Consider the following 16,457-nt stretch of genomic DNA (forward strand, 5'->3'; position numbering starts at 1 on the left):
GGTACACAGTACCTTTGATAATGGGGAAACAAGTCGGTGCACGGAGTTGGGTAAGTGAGGCATCATTGGATCCGGTGCTGCATCAGTTCCTTACTGCAGAGCAGGAGAGATGATGCGGCATTGGTGCGAGGCATTGGTTCTTTACGCTCTGGGGCAGTCGATGTATCTGTCGGATCAAGACGCAGTGGGGCGACCTCTCGGGGTCGCAGTCATGCCACGGGGCTGCAGTCGGGTGACAAGAACGTTGGTGACATGGCACTCAGGACTCATGAAGTCGCTGAACGTAAGCGGGCTGCGGTGGCATCGGGCCTGCGGAGTCAGTCACGGTCGTCGCACTACAACAGGGGCCACGACTTCTGGTGCAGGTGGCGTTGCGGAGTCAGGCAGCGGCGTCGGTCCTGGCATCGTATGGAGTCGGTGCACCTGTTTTTTTCTTGTTTTTACGCCAGCTTTCACTCCCAGGGGCCCAGAAACTGGAATAGGCACCACCTGGTAAGTTAGGGTCCACAGCAAGGGAACCCAGAGGCTGGTAGGTGAAATCTTTGCTGTCCCTGAGACTACTTCTGAACAGGTGGCAAGCTCAGTCCAAGCCCTTGGAGAAACTTTACACGCAGGATGCACAGCAAAGTCCAGTCTTTGTCCTCCCTAAGGCAGAAGCAACAACTGCAGGCCAACCCAGTAACACACACAGCAAACGGGCAGTACTCCACCAGCTCTTATCATTGACAGAGGTTCCTCTTGATCCAGAAGTGTTCTAAAAGTATGGGGTTTTGGGACCACTACGTATACCTATTTCTACCTTTGAAGTAGGCAAACTTCAAAGGAAAGTCTCTGTTGTTTGCAAGATCCTGCCTTGCTCAGGCCTGGCCTGAGACACACACCACAGGGTTGGAGACTGCATTGTGTGAGGACAGGCACAACCCTTTCAGGTGCAGGTGTCAGCTCCTCCCTACCCACTCTAGCCCAGGAGACTCATCAGGATATTCAGGACACTCCTCGGTTACCTTTGTGTGACTGTCTAGAGAGAATTCACAAACAGCCCAACTGTCAGTCTGACCCAGACATGGATTCCACAGGCAGCCAGAGGCACAGAATGGTTAAGGAAGAAAATCCCCACTTTCTAAAAGTGGCATTTTCAAACTCACATTCTAAAAAACAACTTTATCAAAATATGTATTTTTAAAGTGTGAGCTCAGAGACCCAAAACTCCATTTCTCTAGGGGAAACTGCACTTAATAGATATTTAAAGGCAGTCCCTATGTTAACATGTGGGAGAGCTAGACCTCGCAATAGTGAAAACCTAAGTTGGCAGTATTTAACTATCAGGACATGTAAAACACATCAGTACATCTCCTATCTTTTTAATTCACTGTGCCCTGCCTATGGGGCTACCTAAGGCCTACCTTAGGGGTGATTTACATGTAGTAAAAGGGAAGGTTTGGGCTTGGCAAGTCGGTATACTTGCCAGGTCGAATTGGCAGAGCAAAACTGCACACACAGACTCTGCAGTGGCAGATTTGAGACATGTTTGCAGGGCTACTCAAGTGGGTGGCACAATCAGTGCTGCAGGCCCACTAGTAGCATTTGATTTACAGGCCAGGGGCACACATAGTGCCCTTTACTAGGGACTTACCAGTAAATGAAATGTGCCAGTCCTGGAAAACCAATTACCACTACAATTCAGACAGAGAGCAACTGCACTTTAGTACTGGTTAGCAGTGGTAAAGTGCCCAGAGTCCTAAAGCCAAACAAAACTGGTAAGAAAAAATAGGAGGAAGGAGGTTACACGTTTGGGGATGACCCTGCAAAAATGGACAGGCCCAACACAGGGGTTCTTATTCTGGAACCCCCAATGATCTCCTTCAAAAGGTTTAAAAATCTGACAGACCACTTAGTAAGGGCCACACTTGCACCAGAAAAATTGCCAAAAAACATTATTGATCATTGGGCACTACCCCCGTCACTGGACACTTTCAATGTGGCCAATGTAGTGTGTGCCAGTTCTGTATGGAATCTGAATCAATTCAACATTCCATTATTGAGATACCCCTCCAGTCGCAATACTTGGTATGTGATCTACAGAACAAAGTGTCTATGCAGTAAAATGTATATTGGGCAAACCACCCCAAAAATCAGAATACATATCTGCCAACATTGGAGCCGTGTCTGCTGCAAGGTCCCCAGTGCCTCCATGGTAGAACACTTTATTGCCGAAGGCGTACACAGGATGACATAGGATGGCAGGTGATCAGTTTTGTAAAATTACCTGAAAGAGGTGGCAATTTCGAGCAGCTACTCAATAAGGAGGAGTTCAAATAGATCCTCAGAATATACATGATGACGGCTGGAACAAAGAATGAACTAATTTGATTTGAGCAAACTCCAGTGTGTGTTACACTCAGCACCCTCACTATGGACCCTTTAATTATCTTAATATCAGTTCTCAGTTTCCAGCTTGACTGCTCAGGGCTCCATCATTATTCTCCCTTTGACTTTGCCTTCTACTTTATGATTGGGACTACTTTAATAGACTTCTGTATTTATTATAGTATATTGTTATGTTACATATGACTTCTGTTGATTTCTTATGCCTGACAATACATCTGTTTCTAATCTGATGATTCAGCTATGTTTTTCCTGTTCTTCTTTCCTGTGATCATACTCCTCTCTTTCCTTGAGACAATTTTTATTTTCTCAACATGGCGGCAATTTATTCCCCTTTGTCCATTAGTCCTTCTTTGCCCTTCACTACTTTCCCATTGTAGTGTGGTCCTTCCCCGTTGAGCATGTGCTGTGAGAGGCGCTTCTGCATGTATGCAAGCACAACACTCCCTTTGTCAGAATTTGACCGACTCTTATGCACACCTGCTGTCAACAGACCATTCTTTGTTAATCCCTGTTTATTTTCTGAGATGGCGAAGCACTCTGTGCTTGCATGTGCTGCGATTCAGTGCGAGCAATTTCTGTGCACATATACACAGTTTTTTCTCTTTTTCTTGGATAATTTGACCTCGCCAATATTCTGGAACCACTGAATTCCTTCAATATTGCCTCTGGGATCAAGGAAACTGCAATATTTGCCGCCTGTTACAATGTTATATTTTTTATTCACTTTCCTTTCCTATGGCACCAGAAGATTTTTTCCCTCCCTCCCTCCCTTTTTTTTTTTTTTTTTTTTTTTTTAAACAATTGTCTTTTTCAACCATTCTTCAGTGGGATGGACATCGCAGCTATAATATTGTTACCTGTTAATTCGAACTACCAGAATTCAGGTAGAGCTTGCTCTCCCCACTTCTGCTGTTTTTTTTGTTATTGGGTAGCTTACCGGCTACATCTTGTAATCTGACCTCCTTATTTTAGGGATGGCTGCCTTTCTTCCCCGTAGAAGCTTTGAATCTTTACTCTTTGCGTATGCACTCTATTATAAAGGCTTACACCTCACACATTACAACTGTCCTTTGTAAAAAATATTTATTATTCTTTCTTTCAGTCCTCGTTTTCCTTGTTTTGGGCTCCTCTTTATCTTATGAGTCCTGATGATGGTCCCCCTATCCTCTTTAGGGAGTGAAACGTCATTGACTACCACAAAGGATCCTATATAAATTATATATAATTGCACCATGTTTTTGTTTTTAAGATACACATCTTTGATCACTGAATTTGTTCACGTGTATTACTTTGATGAGAGCACCAAACACGTTTCTTGCTACACACTAACTGTGCCGTCACAAACTAAAAGTTTTTTTTTTTTTAAACAAATGTTCTTTATATATAATTTATTATAACTAATGATTAAAATGTCCATTTGGTTCATTTGAATTTATTGTATTGTTTTCAACTGTAGGACCAGTGTTTCTTTCACATGTAATTACCCAAGGTCCTTCGTAATTCTTGGTCTCCCTTGTTAGCTGCGACTGGAGTTCCCAAGAAGGCTGTCTCTCTGAAACACAATCTGCCTAGGTTGGACGATGGGGCTCTTTTATGCCTTCTTGCCATACCTCCCCTGCCTGGAGTTCTGAAGATCTGGAAAGACAGGCCCAGCTCATCCTAGTGGCTCCAGATTGGGTCGGAAAGTGTGGTTCCATTAACTATGAGACATCAGCATTTGTAATCCAATCGGATTGCTGCTTTCTGAGGATCTTCTGCCACCAGCGCAGGGTGCTACACTCGGGCCTGCGCAATCTGCGCCTTCATTTGTGCAGATTTAGTGGCAACAGTTGCTAGCTTTTGAACACCCTTGAAAAGTAGGGGATGTCTTTACAGTGGCCACATGTCCTTCTATGAAAACTGTTCAAGCCGGACACTGGGATAAATGTGTGGCCTGGTGTAAATCCTGCCATACAGAACAATAGGTAGAGTTTTTGGGATGTTCTGCTTTATGTGCGCAGATCATGTGGGCTGGAGCCATCGGTGGGCAGTGAGTGAAGCTCGGAAAGTTCTAAGGTGTGACTAAAAGGTACAAGGATGGCCATATTTTGCATATCCACCTCTACTTAGTAGGTAACAAAGAGGGGTGTGTACTAAAACATGGTAAGGGATCTAAATCCTGGTGAAGGCCAAACAACCCAGAGTGGCGAAAACTGGGCTGAAACATGTTGATTGAAGCAGAGAGAGGACAGGTTCAGCCCTAATAATAGTTTTTAACCCTGCTGGGGGGGGGGGGGGGGGGAATTGGAGGGGTTGGCATAAATTTATACAGTTTTAAATGTATTCTGCATAATGGAACACTTGTACAAACGGGTCATTGATCCCATAGAATACATGAGGCTCCACTCTGTTTGTCTGCACCCCAGTATTGTAGCACACCCTATGATGAAGAACGCCACTGTTAAGTGGGTGAAGACAACTTTTATAAACCACTCTGGTTTCTGTAATTAGAGGTCATTTACTATTTCTTGTAGATTTTTCCTCTTTTCTTTTTTTGTGTGTGGTTTGGATACTGTCTGTTGCCCAGCAAGGATTTGCCGTAGGCACCTTTAAAGGTTATTTGTCAGCCCTTTCAGCCTTTTTGCATTTACCAAACCAACAGTCCTTCTCTGAATCACCTGTTATGGGGCATTTTGTCAAAGCTCTGGGTCCATGTATTTCCACCCAAACCTTTTGTAATGCCACAGTGTAACCTTACATTTGTTCTCACTTTTCTTATGTTTACCCCTTTTGAACTGATGCACAGCTGTCCTTGGCATCTACTGAATTTCCAAATAGTCTTCCTTATAGAGAAAACCTCAGCTCATTGTGTGAGTGAGATACAAGCTCCGTCAATTAGTCCACCACTTTTTTTCCAGGATAAACTTGTGTAATGGTCTAGGGCGGCACAGCTGTCAAGGATTGTGGCCTCTTTTCTTGTCAGACAATCCATCACTCTTCCGGCATTCTCTGCTTCACCTCACCACTAGAAAGAGGGGGCAGCCTTGGTCACTTGGACCCCAAGAGAACTTTGAGCTTTTACATTGATCGCACCAACGGAAATCAGGGGGACGAACAGGTCTTTGTGGGGTTCACTGTGGTGAAGAAGGGTAAGGCAGTGCAGTAAACGACTATATGAAGTTGGATATTCTTCTCTATAAAAATATGCTACACATTGGCCAAGAAGTGCCCCTAGAGGGGCTAAGGGCTCATTCAACTAGAGCCAAGGCTGCTACCACTGCGTTGGCCTGTGAAGTGCTTGTTCTGGATATCTGCCAGGCCGAGATAGCATTGTTTCTGGTGGGTATTCTCTCTAACTGTGCATTCCTCACTGCCCTCCCACATCCCTGTTCTGTGGAATTAACTTTTTTCACCTTCCATAAAAGATCATAATTTAGAAATCTGCACACTGCATAGCTGATCATTTAGTAAGCTTCGGTGACGCATACAGTCAAGGAAGAAACTGGCATGAGCACGCAGGGGTGGTGCATAAATGTGGCTCCGGGATCCCTCAGGGGCAGTATAACGGCGATGCTGATCCACACAACGCTTCATACCGGTGTGCGGGAGCAACGCTGAAGAAAATCTACAGATCAAGTCTGGCACCTGGTGGTATTCACAACATGAGGAATCTGCATTTATATATAAAATATCCACCAGAACGAGTGTTATCAAAGTTAAGTAACATGTTTTGTGAGATGGAGGATGAATAGGATATTCAGAATGTATATCTGCGTTATAGTGTGTTCAGTTCTACATAGCTCAGTCTCTATGATGCGCTTTAGAATGTTGTTGGGGAACGTCCTGAGTGGCTGAATTGTGCGTTCAGTTGGTGTCTTTGCCTGGTGTGGACGGACTTTGGGGTTGCTTCTGATGGAATAAACTCCACTTGATACAGACTCCTGTATTGATAGCAACATTATTTACAACAGTTTTGGTGACAAGGCTTCGTCAGGCACAGTCTGTTTGTTAAATGAACCCTGTCAGTGAACGTGGTGATTGAGCGCTATGTTTCTGGACTTTGGCTATTCCCCAGTCTCAGGTAACCACCCTGTGATCCCCATCCTGCTGCACTTCCATCATGGAGGTATTGCTATATTATTATCACTGTGTTACCTGGAGGCTTCTGTTATGTGTGTGTATTCTTAGCGCGTTCCTGCGAACGCAAGCGTCTGAACATTCGGGAGTTGGCAGTTGAACCTGTGCTCTCCGGAGTGGCTGGACGCTAGGTCGCGCTGGTAATAAAGCTGTCTTTCAAGCTTGTTTATGCTGTGAACTTTATAGCTTTCATTCACCACAGTTTGGCGACGAGAGTTTTGCGCGACCTAGGTCAGCCCTGGATTCTATTTCTGCTGTTCTTTTGTTCCGGTTGTTGGTAGCGGCTGGTCGTGAGGATCCTGTTTTGCCTGGCGGCGGCTTTCAGCAGCGGTGTCTCAAAGAAGCAGCTTGAAGGTGCGAGAACACGGATTTGGGGTCATTTTGGCCATACTTTCGTCTGTTTCTTCTTGCTGGATACTGTGGAAGGGGCTGATTACTGCGCTCCTACGGCATTTCTTATTTATGGGCCGGCAAGTGTGTCAGCGTCTCCTAGGCAACCAGGAGCGTTTCGCACATCGGCCGGCAGCCTGTCAGAGTGTTGGTGTCTCCGTGGCAAATTTAGACACTCTGCATTTTGGCCGGTAATGTGACAGCATTCTAGCGACGTGAAATTTTAGACGCTCTTTACTTTGTTGAGCCTTAGCGTCTACTTGGCAACAAACAGGGAAATCCTTTGATTTATTCAGGAACACAGGTTGAAGGAAAGGAGCTTGCACTACAGGGACCCATGGCTACCCAGGCAAATATTTCTCCGCCACCATTATTCCTTCCACTTCCAGGAGTTCCAACTCTTCCTTGGGAAGATTGGATAGAAATGTTGGAGAATTATATTGTAGCGTTGGATGGACAAGGTTTTTCTTCTCTAAGGAAGAAAGCTATTCTTTTAAGTACTTTGGGGTGTGAGGGTCAAAGGATTTTTAAATATCTTCCTCCTTCCATGGGGCCAAATGGACAGCCTATGGATGATGTTTTTAAAGAGGCCATTAAACGGTTGGAGAATAGGTTTGCTAAGGAAACCAATTTGGTACTAGTTAGGTATAAATTCTATACGCAACGCCAGGATTTTCATGAGTCTATTGACGATTTTGTGTCCAGGCTGAGGGAATTATCAGTCAAATGTAGGTTTGGTACTATGACAGATGAACTGATACGTGATCAACTTATCGTTCAGTGCCGTGATAAAAGGATTCAGGAGAGGTTGTGGGCGGCAAAGGATCCCACCTTGCAAGAAGCGATTGACCTTGCGAAAGTTATTGAAGAATCGAGGCGTTGTATAAAAGAAATAGAAAGGAAAGAGAAAACTGGAGAAGTTATGGTTTTATCAAGCGAGTCTACTGGATCTCAACAGGAACTTGGAACTGTACCAAAGAAAGTGGGGGGTACTAAAAGCAAAGGAAAGGAGTGTTTTCGGTGTGGCAGTACTTTACACTTGGGGGATTCCAAGAAATGTTTTGCTATCAATAAGGAATGTCGCAAATGTGGTCGCAGGGGGCATTATGCTCGTGTGTGCAGGGAAGGTAACCGATTTGTTAAGGAGTTGAAACCGAGCATAAATATTGTGGAAGACTGTTGTGAATCAACTTGTGAGGACAGGATATTAGCAATTGAGGATGGAAGGATTCCGAGTGTGTGTGTGAGTGACCGTAGATGCTCTAGACCAATGGCTCAATTCTATATTGGGGATATTCAAGTGAATTTCATGGTGGATTCTGGTTCTTTGTACACCATAATCCCTGAGAGTCTCTTTAAATGTTGGTGGGCGAAGGAAGAATTGTTGCCAAAAGATATATCCCCTGGTGGGTATCAAGGTGTGGAAATTCAACTGCTGGGATATATGTTAAAAGAAATTCAATTCAAGGATAGAAAGGTTATTGGGAAAATCTATGTGGCAGTTGAAGGTCCACCCATCCTAGGTTGGATGCATCAATTTGATCTCAACATAGTTATCAGTCCCAGGACATCCAATCAGGTTTTGTTGATAGATAACATACAGTTGGATGATATATTAAAGGGGGCTGGTAATGTTTTTAAGAAAGAGTTGGGATGTTTAAAAGGTTATGTACATAAGATTATCTTGAAGGATGATGCTTACCCTACTCAACACAAGGTTCGTAAAATACCATTTGTTGTCAGGGATGAAGTCAAGAAAGTAATAAGCAACATGTTGAAAGAGGGTATCATCGAACCTGTGGAGGTTTCTCCATGGGTTTCTCCAGTTGTTATTACACGGAAGTCAGATGGCAATGTGAGGTTGTGTGTGGATTTGAGGTCTGTCAACCAGAATGTTGTGGTGGATGTCTATCCTTTGCCAAATATTAATGAGCTGTTAACCTCAGTTAAGGATGGTAAGTTTTTCTCAAAATTAGATTTGAGAAGTGCCTATCATCAGATTAGGCTTCATTCTGAATCCAAACATATTACGGCGTTTATCACTCCAGAAGGTACTTTTCAATTTACCCGCATGCCTTTTGGTTTGGCATCTGCGGCAAGTGTGTTTCAGCGAATGATGGCTAAATTGTTTGGGGATGTTAAAGGAGTATTATTTTTCCAGGACGATGTGCTAGTGATGGGGGAAACAGTTGGTGAACACAACATTACACTCCGAAAAGTTCTTAAGATTATTGATGAGGCTGGTCTGAGCTTGAATAAAGAGAAGTGCACCTTTCTGGTAGAAGAAATTGACTACCTAGGGTACTCGATTTCGAATGGGAGTATCAAGCCAAAGAAAAGCTTATTAGAAGCTATTAAGTTGGCACCAGCTCCGACTGATAAGGAACAGTTGAGGTCCTTTTTGGGTCTTGTGGAATATTACTCTAAATTTGTAGATAAGTTTGCAAGCAAAACTGAGGATCTTCGGAAATTGTTGAGGAAGGGAAGTAAGTTTTGTTGGTCGGATGAGCAGGCGTTGTGTTTTAATGGGATCAAAGAAGAAATTTGTGGAGCTGGTATCTTAACAGCTTTTGATATTAATATGCGCTCTATTTTGACTGTGGATGCCAGTAGCACAGGGTTGGGAGCGGTGTTGTCACAAATGCATGGTAAGGGTGAAAAAACGGTGGCGTTTGCGTCTCGAACTTTGACCATGACAGAACGTAACTATTCTGTTATTGAACGTGAGGCCTTGGCGGCTGTCTGGGGAACAGAGTACTTTAGAACATATTTGTGGGGATTGGAGTTTACTCTAAGGAGTGATCACAAACCACTGTTAAGGATACTGTCTGCTGGTGGTGTGGGAAAGGGGTCAGCGAGGTTGGCCAGACTTGCTGCTAGATTACAAGAATATTTGTATCGTGTGGAGTATATTCAAGGTTGGAAAAATGTTCAGGCGGATTGCCTGTCTAGGTTGTCTATTGATTGGGAGGGAGTTGATTCTCAATCGATAAGGTGTTGTGATACTGATGATGCTGTGGCCTCCATTGGTGATGTGGTAGAGTGGGGTTTAGGTACATTCACATTGGAAGAATGGAAACATGAGATGGCTATGGATGATTGTCTGAAATGTGTTTTTAAGTTAGTTTCTTTAGGGGTTAGAAGAGGGAGTTCTCTTCCACTGTCTGTGAGGCCATTTTTGGATGTGTTGGATGAATTGTCGTTTTGTGGGGAGAGTGTATTGATGCGGGGTGAGCGTTTTATTCCACCAATTGGGTTGAGGTTTAAATTATTTTCTCTGGCTCATGAGGGTCACTTGGGTCAGGGAATGACAAGTAGGAGGTTGAAGGAGTTTTTTTGGTGGCCAGGCTTAGATGGTCAGGTTAAGTGTTGGGTGGAGCAGTGTAGGCTGTGTAAGGAGAGTGAAAAAAGGTTGAAAGTCGGTGTGGGCAGGGTGGAAGGGCATATTGAGGATCCAGGGAAACCTTGGCACACAATTTGTTTGGATTTTATCGGTCCACTATTGGAACTTCCGCTTCAAATGCGTTTCGCAGTGGTGGTGATAGATGTGCACTCAAGATGGTTAGTGGTGAGATTTGTACGTGATATCACCACGACCACAACCATAAAGGTTTTGGAGGATATTTTTATGGAGGAAGGTATTCCCACGGTTCTTATTACAGACAATGGCACTCAATTGACTTCAAATGAGATGTGTATTTTTGAAGAATTGTGGAGTGCGTCATACCAGGACGTCCCTATATTATCCACAGGGTAATGGAATAGTTGAAAGAATCAACAGGTTAATCAAGGGTACTATACAACTAGCTCTGGCTAATCATTGTTGTGTGCGGAAAATGATAATTGATGTTGTACGAGCTTATCGTTCCACGATTCATAATGCTACTGGTAGCTCTCCTTTTCGAGTGATGAGGGGACGATCGGTGGGGACTAAATTGATTCCTTCTTGGCTTCAAGAGTGGGTTGCATCTGGTGGATGCAAGACTTCTGTACCCTCTCAACACAAGCATGGATTGAGGGTTGGAGATTGGGTCAAAGTCAAGTCTGGTAGACTGAAGGGGGGTGTTTCTAAATTTAGGGGGCCGTTTTGTGTGAGGAAGGTGGGAAAATTTCATGTTGAGTTCGAAGGAGGAGAGAAGTGGAATGTGAGGAATGTAGCTTTGTACCAGAGGGGTGGTGAGTGTGATTTAAGTCGGGGGGAGGAAGAATGTTCTAGCTCTTTCTTCTGGGGAGGAGAGGAAGTGTCTACTTCTGGTGTAAGGCATGGTTCTGGTCATGAAACTGAGGGTTGTGAGTCACAAGGTACCAGTACAAATCAAGAGGGGAAGAATCAAACAAATGTTGCTGTTCGTGAACAACCGATGAGGACTCGGAAATGTCCTAATTATTTGAAGGATTATATAATGATGTAACAACTGGTTTGCCATAGATGTTCTCTGTTTTTCCTATGTGTTCTCTTTTTATAATTACAATATAAGTTTTCTTAGCATCCTTTATTAGTTATTTAATGTGAAGGGAAGAGGATAATGTTATGTGTGTGTATTCTTAGCGCGTTCCTGCGAACGCAAGCGTCTGAACATTCGGGAGTTGGCAGTTGAACCTGTGCTCTCCGGAGTGGCTGGACGCTAGGTCGCGCTGGTAATAAAGCTGTCTTTCAAGCTTGTTTATGCTGTGGACTTTATAGCTTTCATTCACCACAGCTTCCTAGAAATTAAAGTTATCAGGCAGAAGCGAGCCTGCCTGACCTAACCATGCGGTGGTGTGCAAGCCTTCCCAGTGTCAGCGAGCCTCCCCTTAACATCAGAGCAGTGCGTGCACTGGCTCTAGCATGATCCACATTGTTTAATTATGATAATGTGACTCATCCATGCATAAAGGCCTCGTGTCACAGGAGGATGTGCCACGCATCACCTTCAAACAGACCACTACCCAGGGCCGTACATTTTGGAAGAAGTGAACCGGCTGTCTCCCGCCCTACTGATTCTTAAGCGGGTTGAGTCGTAATGAGTGCCATTCCTCTTGAGTTGGCTGCATCTAATAAACACTTGTTATAGCTAACATGGAAAAAAATAAACTTTAAGCTATTTCATCACCTGTTCAGTCACATACCTCTCGAAAGTGAGTTCATCTCCTCTCCAAACGTTACATTGCCACCTAATTTACACTATAAGCAATCAAATGAACTCTTATGTTCTTACTCACCGTGGGAGCATTTTACAGTGCCATCTAGTGGGCACAAATATATCACAGAGTTTTGTTGCAGATTACGTCATTCACACGAACAATTAACAATTAATATAAATCAGTCAGTTGTGGTACCAAAATAATTTGTAATGCAACGCAATAGATCCATCGATAGAGTGGGAACATTGGATGGAAAGTTATGAGAATTACATTGTGGCACTTGTTGAAACAACATTTTCTCCTATTAGAAAAAAAAGCTTTGTTGTTGGGTTGTTTAGGTACAGAGGGGCAGCATGTGTTCAAGTACCTATCACAAGTATATGAGGAGAACGGAGAAGAAATTGAAGAGGTGTACATAGAGGCTATACAACGATTACAAAAATGATTTGCAAAAACAGTTAGTATAGTGATGCAGCACCACAAGCTTTGCTCTGGTCCCCAAAAACCTTTTGAGTCTGTGGATGACTTTGTGGCCAGATTACATGAGTTAGCAGCAAAATGTAACTTTGGAACGATGACTGAGGAGTTGATCAGGGCCCATCTGATAGTCCAATGTTACAACAAGAAAATGCAGGAGAGACTATGGACTGCCAGCCATCCTAGTCTTAAAGATACATAAAAACTGCTAAGGTTGTGGAGAAGTCAGAAAGGTGCAGGAAAGAGATGCAGAAAAGTGAGTGAAGAAGCAACACTTCTGAGATGGCCAAGGTTGATAGTAGCGCAGACCTGGTCAATGCTTTCAACAAGAAAATGAATGTGACTAACAGGTTTTTTGGCAAAGGGAGCAGTGGACTGATGGGGGAGTGTCAAATACTTGTACCAATCCTTCAAACCTTGCCTGCTACGGATGTAGTAGCTCTTTTCATTTAGGTGACTCAAAGTCTGCTTTGCTGTGGGGAAAGAATGTCGGATTCGTGGTAAGAAAGGCCACTTTACATGTGTGTGCAAGTCATCTGAGAAGTGCTTAGAATCTGTGGATGATGTGAAAGAAACTGAGGAGCATAGACTGCTCATGGTTGATGATAGCAACTCAGCGATGGGGAAGCATGAAGATAAAAGATGGAAAATGCGACCTAAAGCAAATTTTAAGGTGGATAGCAGCCATTGTTTTGATGTCAGATTCAGGTTCACAGTACACAATCATACCAAAGGATTTGTTTGATCTTACGTGGTTTAAAGGGAACATAAAAGCAACTGATGTGGTTCTAGAAGGATATCAAGGAACTGACATAGCAGTAATGGGTTACTTTTTAGGAAATATTGAATTCATGGATAGAGCCAAGCTTCAAAAAGTATATGTGACTGCCAGTGGTCCGCCAATCTTGGGATGGTCACACCAGTATATTTTGCACATAATTGTCAACCCTTGTGCAAAAACCAACTGATGGTAATAGACGATAATGAAACTGAAACACTTCTAGAGCAATTCAAAGCTGCTTCTGAGGGCAGATTGGGGGAGGCAAAATATTATAAACACAAGATAGTGTTGAAAGAGAATGCTGTGCCAGTGAAACATGCTGTAAGGAAAGTACCCTTGGCAGTGCTGGCTGAAGTGAAAAGTCTAATAAATCAGATGATACAAGACAACATCATAGAACCAGTTGAGGCTACGCAATGGTGTTGAATGAAAATTCTCATGGCACACTAAGATTTAGTGTGAATTTGCACAGCTTAATTCAGAAGGTGAACATGGATTGTTTTCCCCTTCCAAATATCAATGAGCTCGTCTTACTGTTGTCTTGAGGATTTTTTTTTCAAAATTAGACATGAAAAGTGCAAACAAATTCCAAGTACCTGACAGCTTTCACCATGACTGAAGGTGTTTTTCAGTTTAATAGGTTGCCGTTTGGCTTGTCATAAGCTGTAGGTGTCTTCCAGACATTTATTACATAGTTCTTATCTGGTATGAAAATGGTAGTGTTCTTTCAGGGTGACATCCTGGTGTTTGGAGGAAGCATTGATGATCATGATAAAACACTGCAAGAGGTTCTGTATTGTATACATGAAGCTGAAATGATGCTGAGAAAAGTAGAGTGTAAATTCTTAGTGACCAAAGTCGAGTACTTGGGATATCTCTACACTGATGAGATTAAAACTGAATTTGGTCAGTGCCACTGTTAATGCAGAAGTGCCGGATTATAAAGACAAATAACTCTCCTTCATGGGTCTTGTGGAATACTACGCAAAGTTTGTGAAGGATTTTGCATTCAAGTCAAACCCCTAAGAGGACTGTTGAGAAAAGGAAGGACATTCTCATGGAATCAAACCCAACAAGAAGTATTTGATCAACTTAAGAAAAATATCAGCAGTGCTGGCATTGTAGTTCCATTCCAGTTTGGTCTAAAGATGATTCTTATTGTTGATGCCAGTGTCATTAGAACTAGGGCTGTTCGGACTTAAATTAATTGTAATGTTGAGAAGACAGTAGCTTTCGCTTCCCGCTCACTGACTAGTTCAGAAAGACACTACTCTGTTATTGAGCGAGAGGCATTGACTGCTTTGTTATTGGACACTAACTTCTTTTGCACCTTCATTTGGGGTGCCAGAGTAACCATCAGAACAGATCACAAACCACTTATCAAAGAGTTGGGGCCGAATGGCATATGCAGTTATTCAGGACATTTGGCAAGGTTGGCAGTCAAACTCCAAGACTGTGATTGTGAGGTGGAATACCTTCCAGGTTGGAAGAACAAAGTGGCTGACTGCCTATCGAGATTGCTGGATAAAGCCTCAGATTATTGTAATTTGGAAACTGAGGAAGTCGTGGCTAATGTGGAAGATGCTACTGAAGGGTTACAGGAGTGTGTCACAATGGATGAGTGGAAGTGTGCCATGGAGAGTGACTTGGTTCTCAAGGTGGTGGTTGAGATGCTGAAGAGTGGTGTGAGAAAGGAAAGTGCTTTTCCCGATTCAGTGAAATCATTTCATAAAGTGGTAGGATAATTATCATTAGTTGGAGACAGACTCATTATGAAGAATGAAAAGTTTGTGCCTCCTGCCACTTTCAGGGATAAACTCATGCGTTTGGCACATGAGGGTCATTGGGTCAAACGCTCACACTCAAGGGACTCTGGTGAGATGCTGGAAATTTTGAGTGACCTTGGTGTTAAGCACGAGTGCACCTCTCTTTACAACCCTCAAGGAAATGCTCAGGCTGAGAGGATAAATCGGTTGGTAAAGGAAACCATGGAAATGGCAAGTAAAGCTGGTTTGGATGTTCAGAGTGCTATGAAGGACATGTTATGGGCACCTCGTACGACAGTGAATATAGGCACAGGTTAGACACCGTTTGAAATGATGGGAGGTAGGCAGCCTGGTACTAAGTGGGTTCCCTCATGGTTGTGAGATGAACGCTTCAGGAGATTGATTGGTAATGCAAAACTGTTTAAGGGTTAACGCTGAATTGATGTGAGGCATTGGGTAAAGGTGAAACCTGGTGGTGTTGGTTTGTCCAGGTCTCGTGGTTCGGATAGAGTGAAGAAGGTAAGTAGTAATTGGGTGAAGTTGTAATATGGTCAGATGTGGAATATGAGGAGGGTTGCTTTGTTCCAGTAGGATGGGAGTGGTTTGGTGGAACCAGTAAGAGGTAGAAAGATGTTCAGGTTGGTTGATGATGGAAGATGCAGATTTTCTGCCGAGTTCTGTGTGTGACAGGGTAAATGCTTTGGGTACTCATGTTGATGAGCAAGATCACACTGTTGCACTTAACATTCATTCTTGCAGACCTCCAAGTTGGTTGGGTAATTTTGTGTGGGGTTGAGGGAGGTTTCAAACTGATGTTTATTTGTTAAACTGTTTTGTTTCCAGTTCATACTGGGAAGATGGTGATTTGTGGTCTTGTCTTGAGTGGTTGAATGTTGTGAGTGTAGCTGTTTGGCTGGGTGTTTTTTTTGCCTTAGTGTTGTGTTTATTGTGTTTGTTTTTTTGTGGGGGAAGGGGATGTGTTATACTGTGATCATCTCAGCATACCTCAGTCTCTGTGATGCGCTTTACAATGTTGTTCGGGAACATTCTGAGGGGTTTGAATTCCGTGTTAGTTGGTGTTGGGGCCTGGCATGGATGGACTATAGGGCTGCTGGTGGAATAAACTCGACTTGATACAGACGTCTGTGTGGACAGCCACATTATTTGCAGCAGTCTCATAATGAAGTTGTTTTGCCGGGTTTAAACACTATAATAACGTGTTACTATTAACCAACTTAATGGTAAGTAATTTTCCTACTTCTGAAGGATGGGAGACAGGATGGGCCAAGCCAGGATTTAAACCCATGCCCTGCAAATAACTACATAGCTCAAGGATGAAAGATTAATGCAGACTTGCTGTCATCCAAACTCTTAATCTGCAGTCCACTGCAATCCCCAGTGGCAAGCATTTAGCT

At 43.3% G+C, this 16,457-nt stretch overlaps 1 protein-coding gene across 2 annotated transcripts in view; it reads left to right on the top strand.

Moving 5' to 3' along the window:
* The window catches only part of LOC138249826 (transmembrane protein 126A-like), a 79,558-nt gene that overhangs the window by 28,700 nt on the left and 34,401 nt on the right, over positions 1–16,457 (top strand). The window lies entirely within an intron of this gene.

Source organism: Pleurodeles waltl, chromosome 8, assembly GCF_031143425.1.
Source record: "Pleurodeles waltl isolate 20211129_DDA chromosome 8, aPleWal1.hap1.20221129, whole genome shotgun sequence".
In the NCBI taxonomy this organism is placed as follows: domain Eukaryota; kingdom Metazoa; phylum Chordata; class Amphibia; order Caudata; family Salamandridae; genus Pleurodeles; species Pleurodeles waltl.